General features: G+C 42.5%; 1 long non-coding RNA gene across 1 annotated transcript in view; it reads right to left on the bottom strand.

Moving 5' to 3' along the window:
* Window positions 1-269: 269 nt before the first annotated feature.
* LOC115296262 overlaps window positions 270-13,858 on the bottom strand; it is a 26,002-nt gene continuing 12,413 nt past the window's right edge. The window contains exons 2-3 of the long non-coding RNA XR_003910818.1: window positions 5,384-5,467; window positions 270-494 (exon numbers count right to left, since the gene is read on the bottom strand). This is a non-coding gene — a long non-coding RNA (uncharacterized LOC115296262). The remainder of the gene's footprint in view (window positions 495-5,383; window positions 5,468-13,858) is intronic.

Below are 13,858 nucleotides of genomic sequence, written 5' to 3'. Positions count from 1 at the left end.
AGCCTGGAGCCTGCTTCAGATCCTTGACTCCTTCTCTCTCTGACCTTCTCCTGTTCATGCTGTTTCTCTCTCTCTCAAAAAAATTAAAAAAAAAAATCAGTGAACCCATTCAACTCCCACACTAGACTGTGAAGGACTCCAGAGGAGAGACCAGAGCAGGTGCTCACTAACATTTTATAAAACAAATAAATCCCTTTGCTCACAATTAGATCTTTCAGCAGTGAATCATCAAATCGACAGGCAGTTTTCTGTTTCTAACTTGCCTTTGCTTGGGGGGAAGAAGTATGTTGCCGGAGGGCCGTCTTCTCCAGGACTCTTGGCCACCTTTGTAAGAGGAGAGGCCCCGCTGCCCCCTCCATCTGCTCCTTGGGGTAGGGATGTGATGGATGTAAAGCCACTCATTTGGAAGGTAATTTTCCCCCTGCACGTCCTCCTCCAGCTCTAACTCAGATCCAGCGGTTCTCTCTGCTGTGCTGTGTGCATCAGGGGAAAATCTACACATGGGAGCAAAATTAGTGAGACCTTATGCCTTTGGACACAATTTGAAGGGGGTCCCCTCCTCTTTTTCTGCTGCCATGTTCAGTGTTTCTTATGCCATGTACGCATTTCCACTCAACGCCAACCGTGTTTATAAATTGGTGGGATCTAGGAAGAGCGAGGGCATAGCTCCAGAAGCCTGACGCGTCAGGAACCGTGGACTCCGGAAACAAAAGTGTTCGCTGGGGCTTTGCTGAACCAGCACATTCTCTGTGTTCCCCGAGATGGCAGGCGCGTCACATGTTTGCTCAACTGACTGGTGAGGACTAGGGCGCTGTTTTAAAAGATGTCAGTTCTAGGTAATTGCAGGAAATATCCTCTAGCTCAGCATTATTCAGCAGAACTTTCTGCAATGACAGGGATTTATCTGTGTTGTCTAATAAGGTAGGATAGGAGTAGATGGCCACCAATGCGACCACAGAATTGGGTAGAACCACCCCCCAGCTTTATTACAGGCTGACCACTCTCAGAAGTGTGACCTTGGTCAGAGGATGGGGAAATCGGAGTGTGGTTGTGGGTGAGGGTGTAGATGTGGATAGCCTAAACACCAGGTTCTTATAGATGAAGCGAAACACTGAGAATTGCTTTTCCTTTTTCTCTCTCTTGTCTGGAATATGTTTATTTTCCATAAACTAAACAATCCTTTAGAAATTACACCTTTTTAATCTTATACCTCCAAAGAGTTATTTTTGAATTCTTGCCTCATTAACAACAGTGCTATTTTTCCCCCTGAGAAAGCAATTGCTTAAATTGGATGTCTTGGTTCATGGTTAACAATGAGCCTTAGGTCAGGTATAAATCTTGGTCCCCAGGTAAAATTGTTACTGGGGCATCAAAAAAACCACAAGCATCATATGACCTCTGACTATACATTTTGCTGTTCGCCACAAATATATAATTGGGAGGGCAAAGGAGGATGGATAATTTACTTCCTAAAAGCCTCTTAAGCTCCAGCAAATAGACTAAATAGGTGAGCCTGCTCCTCAAATACTAAACACATCCAGAACTTCCTGAATCCCAGCATGAAAACAGGGCACTGTTCTGAAATGAGGAGCCTAAAATTATTCATTTGATAAGAAGACTGATAGACCCTGTCAAAATAGAAATGAAACATTATCTCAAATACAGGTTCATCATAAAGTGCTATTGCGATTTTTAAAACCTTCACCATTTTTGTTGTTTGGAGGCATGACCTGGAAAAATCAATAATTAGTCAGAAAATTAAATTGTTTTCTCACAAGCAATGAATGTGGCCAGCTATATAATTTACAAGAAAGCATGTCTGCACTAACCATATTTTGTATATCTAACCCAATGTGTTCAATTGTGCCCTGTGATTATTTTGAAATGCTGTCCACAATCTATGTTGTGTCAGAGAAAGGAGGGTGTTCTTTTCTTTTTTCCATAGAAGACATATCCTCAAGCATAAATCTGTTATTTCTTGCTCGTAGAAATCTTGTCAGTCCCAAGACAGAAGTATTCTGGAGATCATTCTAAATCAAATCCATGGGTTTTCTGACCGCAGAGCCCTCAGATTTGCTAGTTCAGTTTAATAGCAAAATCTAAGGCAAAAGCTCCCCTAAACGGCAAGGCTACACCACAGTACAGAGGTTTACATCAGCACTTGTTGTACTGCTTTCCTTCCAGAAATATGTCTCCACCAAACCTCTTCTCCCCTCTCTTGTATCCTTCAGGGAGACTTTCCATTTTCCCAACGGCCTAACAACTAATTTCCCCTCTGGTAAATGGAGTCTAAAGAAAGCTGTTGCGCTTGTCTGAATGACACAACACATCGTCAGTGATTTCCCCATCAGCTGGCAGTGTGTGTGTGTGTGTGTGTGTGTGTGTGTGTGTGTGTGTGTGTCTGTGCGTGTTGGGGGTGTGGCGGGGGTGAGGGGAGGAATGCCTTTTCCTTCTATCGCATCACTCCCAGCCGGAAGTTTGACCACCAAAAACTAGACACCACGCAGTATAAATATCTGGGACCCTGGGAAGCAAGGCAGGCCAGGCAGTAACAGACCCTCCTCTTCGTTTATTCTTTCTCGGGACTTAGGGAAAATTTTCCTTGATTGCAGAGAAGACAGTAAATCAGAGGTGAACTCCTAGGTTTTGAAAGGAACGAGGATGGAGGAAAGGGGGGCACTTTCTCAGCTTCAGGACACGCAGCGTCTCGGGGATGACTCGCTGTGCGTTCACCCGCGCCGTGTGGATAGGTGAGTCGGGCCCAGCCCAGCGTGGGTGCGCACATCAGAGCAGGGAGGGGAAGGACAAACCTGGGTTTGCTCTGACCTGTGTCTCGTTGGCTGTTCCAAACAAGGGGTCACTCTATGGCTGAGTCTGCAACACTATGAGTACTTTTTACCAGGCACCTTCTGGCAGCAACGGCGCCATATTGATTGGCTAAACTGTGAGTGACTTCAATGGTTCAAAGTTCAGCAAAGTTTTGGCTAGATTGGGTAAGTCATCAGAGGAGGGTCTGGAGGTGAGGAAGGCCTTTCACCATTTTGGAAAACACAGCCTTGCTGACGCCTGCCTGCTCTCCAGTTTCTGGGTGCAGGTTGTTGGGGCCCAAACGATCCTGGTCCGTGTCTAAGGGAGTCAGGCAACACCATTTACCCTATAGGAGCTTGGTAATAAATACTCAGTTGAGTAAAGCTTGAGAGCAAAAGGAAACAAGATGTCCTGTGTGAGGTTTAAGCTGAGGAAAACTCCAAGTGCAGGAATAAAAGGCGGTCCACTTTTGGATCTCCATGTCTTTAGTGTCTTTAGAAAGTTTTCCCATTACCCTTTCCTCATCTCTGAGCAAAGCGGTAAACAGCATTAAAACTCTTCATGTGACTGCACACCAAAACCGTGATTGAGCAAATATCTAGCAACGAGCTGTTGGCACACAGAATAAATGTTCAGAAACACAAGATGCATGCAGTTCTAAGAAGCTAACAAATCCACGTCCCTGCCCAGCCCTACAGGGGCCCCGCTCTCTAAGTGTTCATCTGCGCCCAGCGAGGACCTTCTGAGGTCGACTCGAACCTGGGGAAACTCACCCAGGGCTACCAGAGTCTCGCGAGAGGGAAATGCAAAGCTGGAGACCAAACCTAACTTCCGGGCACAGGAGATTTCCAGGCCCAGAGCACCGCCCTCCCAAGCCCAGCTCTGTCTAGATGATCAGAAGTGTTAAGTCAGAGGGGGCAATCTAATGGCCCCTTTCACCAGGCCACACAGTTAACTGTTCCCTCCAAGCCAGCTGTCAGACGAGGAGGACAGTCACCTGCAAGCTATTCTTCTTAAGATTTGGCCTCAGATCTGTGTTTTTGGCACAACGCCTCTCTTCCTGAATCAGGTCATCGTGACTGGAGATGATGGAAAGCTGAAGTCTCCCTTGAGGGTGGGTGGTAACTCATTTTGCTGATTGAAAAGTAAAACAAGAAAGGTGTCTCTGGTTTGGAGTGCCTCTGAAGCTGTGAGGCTGAGAGAATGCGATGAAAGGTGAGCCAGCTGCATACCTGACAGATGAATGGTGAAGGTCTTGGTTGCCAGGAAGTAGTGTGGGCGCGGTCACTGGCAAAAGCTACGTTTTCTTTTTTTTCCTTTTCTCTCTTTCTTCCTTTCTTCCTTTCTTCCTTCCTTTCTTTCCTTCCTTCCTTCCTTCCTTCTTTCTTTCTTTCTTTCTTTCTTTCTTTCTTTCTTTCTTTCTTTCTTTCTTTCTTTCTTTCTTTTCTTTCTTTCTTTCTTTCTTTCTTTCTTTCTTTCTTTCTTTCTTTCTTCTCCTCCTCCTCCTCCTCCTTCTTTTTTTTTTTTTTTGTGAGTGGGAGTTCAGAGGCAACTGCCTCCAGGGCTGGCATCACCTACTTGGAACTTGGAGTAAAATATGCAGGAAAAGTGTGACGGAGTGAGGACATGCGAGTGTGGGGGGTGGGGGTGTGCAAATACTGTACAACAGGTTTCTATCAATGAAGCGAAGAACTGGTTTTCCTTTTAAAAATAGCTTAATCAAAGTATAATCAATATACAATAAGTTGTACGTATGTAATGTGTACAATCTGATGAGTTTGAACATACACAAGCGCTTGCTACCATTAACCTCCCCTAAGTTTTTTGTGTCTTGTAGGCTTTATTGTTGTATTGTGGTTAAAAAAAACCACTTATCTGGGATCTACCCCTTTTAACAAGTTAAAAAAAATGTTTTAATGTTTATTTTTGAGGGAGGGGGCAGGGAGAGAGGGAGACATAGAATCTGAAGCAGACTTCAAGCTCTGAGCTGTTAGCACAGAGCCCGATGCAGTGCTCAAACCCACGAACCACGAGATCATGACCTGAACCCACAAACCATGGGATCATGACCTGAGCCAAAGTCGGATGCTTAACAGACTGAGCCACCCAGGTGCCTCACCCTTTTTAACAAATTTTAAGGGCACAATACCGTATTCTTAACTGTAGGCACTGTGTGATACAGCAGATCTCTGGGACTTACCCAGTTAGCAAAACTGAAATCTTATACCCACTGAACATCAGCTCCCTGTGTGGAGCTGCCTTTTCTTTGAACTTCTATGTTACAAGAAATTCTGAAAGCTTTGGGATCTACTTCCATGAAGCAACATGATCACACAGTGGTTTTGAAACATTTTTTGAAACACTGGAAGCCTCTTTTTTTTTTTTTGTTAAGTCATACACCTGAGCCCTGAATTATAAAAAAGATGAAAGCAGAGTTGTTTTTCTAGGAGTGAGAGCTGGCCCCGGACCCAATCCTGATCCTCCTTTCTATAACCAGGTAGGCCTCAGAGGCCCCAAAGCTTCCCAGAACAAAATTTAACAAACTTGTGGATAAGTAGAAAGAGATATGGCAGACCTCGGTTTGGATCCTGACTCTGCTGCCTGGGAGCATGGAGATTTTCAGTCATTCACGAACATATCAGCAGCATACTTCCCTCATCTGTAAAATGGGATTAACAACTCATATGTTACAGACTAGCTATAAACATGGGAGGAAATACAATGAAGGCACCCAGCACCATCCCTGGCACATGGAATCTTTACACACTTATTGTGACTGTAATTATTTCCAGGAGATTTTGGGATGCGGGCTACTTACTAGAGGCCAGGAGAGAGAGAGAGTAATGACAGTAAGGAGACTTCCTTTAAGTCAGAACTGTTAAGGCTGTTACTGTCCTATTTGGTATTCCTTTGGAAAAGCATCCAAATGCTTTGCCTGATATCTTCTCTTTAAAAACAGGACAATCAAGACAATAAACAGACAACCCACAGAATAGGAGAAAATATTTGTAATTTGCATATTTATTTTGATTTTGATTTTCTTTAGAGAGAGAACACACAAGCAGGGGAGAGGGCAGAGGGAAGGAAGGGAGTATCTTAAGCAGGAAGGCTCCATGCCAAGCATGGAGCCCAACACAGGGCTCAACCCTATGACCCTGGGATCATGACCCAAGCCAAAACCAAGAGTTGGACGTTCAACTGACCGAGCCACCCAGGCGCCCCTGTAAATTTCATATTTGATTGTGAATCTAAGACTCAGAATATTTAAGGAACTCTTATAACTCAAAAAACAAAGCAACCCAATTTAAAAATAGGCAAAGGACCTAAATAGGAATTTCTCCAAAGAAGATATACCAATAGTCAATAAGCCCATGAAAAGACACTCAACATGCTTAGTCATTAGAAAATACAAATCAAAATGACAATAAGATATCACTTCATATCCACTAAAATGTCAATAATAATACAGAAAATAACAAGTGTTGATGAAAATGTGAAGAAATTGGAATCTTTATACATTGCTGGTGGAATTGCAAAATGACGAAGCCTCTATGGAAAACAGGTAGCCGTCCTTCAATAAGTAAACCATAGAATTGCCATATGGCCAAGCAAGTCCACTGTTAGGCACATACTCAAAGGATTGGAAGGCAATGTTCCAACAAAAACTTGCACACAAATGTTTATAGCAACACTATTCACAGTATGGGAAAGGTGGAAATCCTCTCAATGTCTATCACCTGATGAATGGATACACTGAATGGGGTCTTCCCATACAATGGAATATTATTCACCCATCAAAGGAATGAAGTGCTGATCCATGCTACAATGTGGATGAACCTTGAAAACGTTATATTAAGTGAAAGAAGCCAGACACAAAAGTCACATATAGTCTGATTCCATTTATGTGAAATATCCAGAAGAGGCAAATTCATAGAGACAAACAGCAGAGTGGTGGTTTCCAGAGGTGGAGGAAGCGGGAGTGGGGAATGACTGCTAATGAGTACAAGTTCCTATTAGGGTGATGCAAAAATCTGGAACTAGATGGTGGAGGTGGTTGCACATCATGAGTACGCTTGATGCAACTGAATTGTACATTTTTAAATAATTAAGATATATGTTCTATGTTATGAAAAAGGACAGGACAAGTGTCCATTTGGGCAAAATACAGCCTGTGCCTTTTTAAAGCAATTTTGAGGGCTTGGGGTTTCTTTTTTCTTTGACCTTCTTGCAGACACACAGCAAAACAGAGCCCTGAAGTGCCAGGACACTTGTGCTAACTAAAAAGGCTCACTCTTATTTCAGGGGCACTTCCTTCCAGAAGGCCAAAGAAAACTGGCCTGGGAAATAACAAGTACCCACTCCTCCCTCAAAGGATAACCTAAAAGGGAGACCTTCCAGGAGCCCGGCCCAGAGCACACCTGGGTATAAACAAGCCCCTCAGCTCACCGATGTGAACGTGGCTACTCTTAGCTTAGTCGGAGACGCCACAGTTCAGGTCTTGGCTTGTTACGTCCCCCATTAAACCCAGACCCCGCTCCCTTGGCTCCTTCCCTAGGACGGGGACATGTCAGAAATTATAGTTTAAGGATACTCCTCAGGACTTCAAATGAGATCGGTTCTAGGGCAGGTCGTGAAATCCCATGGGCTGTTTTTGGTCCAGATACCACTACTTTGGCCACTTTTACTATTGTTATTATTTTTAATTGGTGGGGCAATCCTTGCACCCCTTTGTCCAGCTTTCCTCTAAGTATCTTCAAGCTCTTTACCTCCATTCCATTCCTTTGCAACCCTTTTAGCAATGATCGTTCTTTTGCATTCCAGACCGGATAAACAAAACTCTTGGGAAGGCAAACTCCCTTCAGTCAGGTGAAAGATACCCCTTAGTGAGGGAAGCACCTGCCTACTCACCTGGGATGACCTTGCTTCACACCTGACCTTTACACATGAATACTTGTCCTATTCTGGTCCAACCAGGATTTGATTTTGTTCTTCTGCCTTTGCTAATTCCTGCTTTTTCATTCAATAGCTTAAATATAGTACAACACTCCATCTTTTTAGTTCAGATTTCCAATACAGCCTCAGAAACAGAAGTAATTATGGGTGGGAGACATTGGAGATAGATGGGGGCCACATAAGGACCAGTTGGGAGGAGGAAGGAGGAAGAGCCCCTGTATTAGTGGAGGTGAAATCTGACATTCCCAGACTGCCCTCAGACACATAGCAGACCTTGGCAACCACAGGATCCCCCTGATTCAACTGAAGGGAGGCACAGAGCTGCCTGCAATGACATAACTAATCAGTTCTTTCCTTCCCACATCCATTCAGCAGTACGGTGTGTTGGCACAATGCACAGTCCTTGTTAACCACTCCAGCAAAGGAAAGAGCCACTCACCCTGATTAGCTGTCAGAACTAATTTTCAGCCATGTTATTATATGGTAAAGAGCAAAAAGAAAACCCAAGGAAACTGTGCTTAAGGCCAGTGCCTAATCAGGTTTTTTCCCCTTCATCTGTTTCATACAAAAGCTGCCTAGAATCACTGTGTGCGCCATTAGGTTTCTCTCTTCAAGTGTTAATTAAACGTGATATTTTAAAATATACACTCCTTTCTCCAGGTAGAACAAACTGAGCCCTTTGTAAATTGCTCAATGCCCATTGGTCCCCCCTTGCAGCTCTATTCCATTGCCTTGCACATTTTATTCCCCTGTTGGGCCACAACTCCAACAGCAATAAGTATAGAGTAATTATTTCTAGCAGAAATATTCCCCCTTAAAGGGGTTTGCCTTATTTGGGTTTTGTGTATGTGTGTGCTTGAAAGAAAGGCATATTATAATATCAGCCTTCTTTGTTTTCTCTCCCTTACTACCCACTGGTTTTCCAAGATGTCGTTGGCAAACACAACACCATTTGCTTTTGTTCCCTATACAAATATTTTCCACTTGAGCCCTGCTTCTTACTTACAACTGCTGAGTGTCTTGCTATGGAAAGCAACTGTTCCAAAGTAGTAGGGCTGAATGAATGCAGTCTGTGTGGTTTTGATTTAGGAAATATGTACTAAACTTTAGGTCTGAAATGCCTCAGAATCTGGAGCAGCTTATAGTCTCTTGGGTCCTTGAAGGCAACTCAAATGGTAGGTATGTGTGTGCTGGTGGGAGCTGAGGGCAGATGGGGAGACTTGGAAATTCAATTGATTTGTCTGTTCAAATCATGCAATTATCCTCTCAACATTTGCTGAATGCCTACTACGTGTTTGCTACTTCTGAGCGAGTCGGAACCCAACTTTGTATTCATAATTCAAATTCTGGGCAAGTTGGGACCCAGCTTTGTATTCATAATACAAAATGAATGAGCTTTGTATCAGTAACAGACAAATCATGTTATTGTCTCTTACTCCAGTAAAACAACCAGATTAATTTACAGAGGGTCCAGTTCCTCTCTTGCCAGAGTTCATTGCAACAAGGTACCTTCTCTCTAGGTTAAGGTCATCTGGCAAAGCTTCCAATCCTACAAGAAGCTGTGACAACAAGGAGTCAGGCAATTGGAAGCCGCGTGCCTGGATAACATGCATAAGATTTGCCTTCTTCCAAACCTTCCACACTCCCCAGAGAACCTCCAGTGTTAATTTGATCATGCTACTATGACTTGTGCCCTCCAGAAAAGTGGTCTGCATCTTACCATAGACCAGATTCTGCCAAACATTTGTTTTAAAGCATTCTAGTGAGTCAAGAAATGATTCCTTAGTTTTGTTTCCATTAAACTTTCGATAGGTTTAGCCAAACTTCCCAGGACTCTCAGAAGTATATGGCTAGGTAGACTTTTGAGTGCTCCGACCTAATGGAATTAATTCTCATTTCAAGCATACATCTGAGTATCCAAGACTTGGGGGAAAGTACTGGAGGGCAAGAACTAGGTCCTTTCTCCCTATGCAGCCCACCATGCCTAGTATAGTGCTAGCAATGGGGAGCACACAAAATGTACTGCTCTATAGTTGGGATGCTCCATTAGTTAGTGCTAACTAATATTTTCATTCAAGTAGTGAAAATGAACTCTGGTCCTTCTTTACCCTGTACGCTGATTAGGAATGTATTGAACCCATTGAATAAGAATATACCACTATAACAGGAGGTCTATCAAAATCTCAGGCATCCTACCCTTTATTTTCTTAAAGTGACATAATATTTTTCCTGCCACTTTGACCAGTTCAAGTGTCATACAAGAGGACTATTAAATGACCTTGTGGTAGACTACATCTTCTTTTCTCTTTTAATAAATTTTTAATTTTTTATTTAGTTAAAACACAATGTAATATTAGCTTCAGGTGTATAATACAGTGATTCAACACTTTCATACAACACCCGGTGCTCATTACAAGTGCACTCCATTTTCAAACGTGTCTACAACAATGTCTATCATTCTATAGGCAACTTTTGAACTATGATCTTTCCATTCTGCCATAAACAGGTAGAACCTATTTCCTTTCTACGCCTCTTGCATCTAAGCCAGACCACTTTTGACTAATATAATGCTACAGAATTACACTGTATCTCCAAGGCAAAGCCTTAACTTTGCCTCTACTTTTTGGCAGTCTCTTCTTGGAATCCAACCACCATATTAGGAGGAAGCCCAAGCAGATATGTGGACTGGGTTATCTGGAGAAGAACTGAAGGTCCCTGCTGAGCTCTCCGACAGCCACCAGCCATGGGGCTCAAACCATTGTGAACATTCCAGCTGTCCCAGCACCCCTGCAACATCATGCAAAGGAGAACTGCCCAAATTGGGAGAATAGTAAAAGACATTTTCTTTGTAACCCACAAAGTACTGGGGTAATTGGCCACTCAGCCATGGATAACCAAAATAGGTTCTGTAAGACCTCATTTTTTTCTTTTTGCCTAGATTGTGTGTGTGTGTGTGTGTGTGTGTGTCTGTGAACTGATGTTTAAAAAAACTGGTCTTATACATTGCATTTCTCTAGTGCTTTATATTTACTACTTACATGGCAATTTCTAGAAAATCTCACAGCTTGGGTAGGGAGAGGAGTGTCATTCATTTTGAGGTTGAAACCTGCTTCTTTAATCATTTCTGCTCTACTTTTCACAGTGCTTCAAGAGCAAGTTTTCTAAAATACAGATTCATATCAGTTTCTTGTTGAAAAACAACTAAATGTTCCTCATTGATTACATAGTAAACTCCTTACTTCAATAAATGCTTTTATATTGAATTGAAGGTCAATTTTCCAATACAAACATGCTTTTTGGAGTACAGATTTCATAGAACAAAATTATCATCACTGATCTGAGGTCACAGGTCCCAGAAACAGAACTAGAAATCAAAAGGCACAAGAGAGAGTTCATCTTTAGGTTAACATAAATATTCAGAATACCTAGAGATTTATAATGGAGAATTTGAGGGGTGGAGTGAGTTTTGAATAATGGGGTAGGGCACATTGGATTTGAATTCTTAGAGGCCAGTTGAACTAGAGTCTAGACAGACTATGGTTAGAACTACTATATTTGTTCTAGAACAGAAAAAGATGAAATAATATACATGGGGCTCAAACTCGTATACAATCACATGAAACAGCCACAGTCTGAGAAAGATGATGCTAAAAATTGTCACACATTTGTCCTCTAACAATACAGAGCTATCCAAGCAGCCCGAATCCTGAATCATGTGGCAGCCTGAACAGAAAGAGAGGATTCACATCTGTCCATTAAAGGAGGTTTCACTTGGACCCAGGACATTCAAGATGGGAAGAAGAAAGGAGTCATTTTGTCACAAAGAGTCTGGATTTCTGAGTCTTAAGGCCCCCAAACAAACAAGTTAAGCTTGAGGCCTGAAATCTTTCCCCAAAATCATCACATGTGTGCAGTAGGACATGTGGCTCTTTTGTTGTTGTTGTTGTTTTTAATGTTTATTTATTTTTGAGAAAGAGAGGGAGTGAGCAGGGGAGGGGTAGAGAGAGAGGGGGACAGAGGATCCCAAGTGGGCTCTGTGTTGACAGCAGACAGCACAATGCAGGGCTTGAATTCCAGAACAGTGATATCATGACCTGAGCTGAAGTCAGATGCTTAACTGACTGAGCTACCCAGGTGCCCCAGGACTTGTGGCTCTTAATCAACCACCCTGATATTTCTAGGATGTGCATGAGTATTCTTTGAGCAAAAACACTGATTCACCAGGGTGAAATTCCTGGTGTAGTAGGGCAGATGGTGGCAAGGGTATTGGATCCACTTTAGATAACTGGACTTTCACAATATCTGAAATCATGCGGTTTGGTTTCCTGACCACTCTATGAGCAATTTGTAAGAATAGAAGGTGAAAAGAATCTAGAAATGTTTTAATTTAGACAAGGATTTCTTTAAAAAATTTTTGCAATATTTATTTATTTTTGATAGAGAGAGACAGAGTGTGAGCAGAGAAGGTGCAGAAAGAGAGGGAGACACAGAATCCAAAGCAGGCTCCAGACTCTGAGTTGTCAGCACAGAGCCCTATGTCAGTTATCTTTTGTTCAAGCTAGTATCAATATTGCTTATCTGTGAATATCTCCAAAAATACTCAAGCTACATGGGCTTTCAAAAGAGCCATAATGGGGACTTGGGTGTGGTTCAGTCGGTTAAGTAACCAACTCTTGGTTTTCAGTTCTGGTCATGGTCCTGAGGTTCATGAGTTCGATCTCCCCATTGGGTTTCATGCTGACAATGTGGAGCCAACTTGGGATTCTCTTTTCCTCTCTCCCTGCCCCTCCCCTGCTTGCTCTCTTTGTCTGCCTGTCTCTCTCTCTCAAAATAAATAAATTAAGACTTAAAAAATAGTTTTTAAAAAGCCATATTACCTAGGACCCCAACATTAACTGGACCTTCACAAAGATTCTCATGAAAACAGTCCCTTTCCCCCTCCAAAAGGATCCATCTGCCCCATAAAAGTTGAGATTATGATTCACTGGACCTGGAAAAGCTAGAGGGATTTAACTTTTAGGATTAACTACAAATAAATAATGCAAAATTAAAGTGAGCTTGCCATAAGTTTCCTCCAAGGGACACATCAATCTCCTCAAATGAACTTCCCTTTGGCTGGAGCTATGTTGTAGAACAGTATTTCTCATATTTTAATGCACAGACAAATTACTTGAGATCTGGGTAACATGCAGATTCTATAGGTCTGGGGAGTGCCTAAGAGTCTCCATTTCTAGCAAACTCCCACCCAACTTAATGCCAATGCTGTTGGTCCATGGAACATGCTTTGAATTGCAAGGATACAGTGAATTTACCCCATTGTCAATGAGTCAAAAGACATGGGTTCAATCTACCTTCTACCTGACTTTATGCAAGTGACTTAATCTTACTAAAATCCTGATTCCTCATCTCTAAAATGACAGGTGATGCCGTCTGCCCCAATGTTTCATCTTCAGAGTTCAGTGAGATAACTAGTAAAGCACTTTATAAGTCTACAATGGTGATCTTGAGGTTTGGGCTCTCCACCAAGTATGTATGAAACAGTTGCAGGGTTTCGTGGTAGAGCTGAGAACTCAGTCCCCACTGCTGCTTCCTCAGGTCTGAGGGGAGAGGTAAAGAAAAGTGAAAACTGATCATGCTGACACCCTGAGAGGCCAGTTGAGACCTCAGCCCCCAGAGAATGCAAGAGCATCCCCTCTTCATTTCTGAAGAAAAGCCAAGGATACACATGTCCTTTTTGATTCTATTTAGTATTAAGGGGAAAAAGAAGGAAAATAGAAAATGTTGCTTTGACTGAGAAATTAGAAGCCATGAATTTATTGGACTGATGGAGCGATTCTATCCTAGGATCAAAAGTGATAAGCCTTTAAGATCTCTGACACGTATAGCAGGCCAAAGGCCCTATTGTAATGCAGTTTCCTTGTTGGATAAGATCTCTTAGGCCACATGCTGATCATGTTGAACAGGAAAAGTCTTATAATTCATCCAAATATAAGTGGCTTGCCTAGGTCCTGGCTAGTTAAGTTGGGTTATAGCTAAGCATGAGTACCATGACAGGGAGGAGCTGCTTGAATAAAGGTCAGACAAAAATCACACCTCT

The sequence above is a fragment of the Suricata suricatta genome, chromosome 7 (assembly GCF_006229205.1).
Source record: "Suricata suricatta isolate VVHF042 chromosome 7, meerkat_22Aug2017_6uvM2_HiC, whole genome shotgun sequence".
Lineage (NCBI taxonomy): Eukaryota > Metazoa > Chordata > Mammalia > Carnivora > Herpestidae > Suricata > Suricata suricatta.
This window is presented reverse-complemented; position numbering and strand designations above follow the sequence as displayed.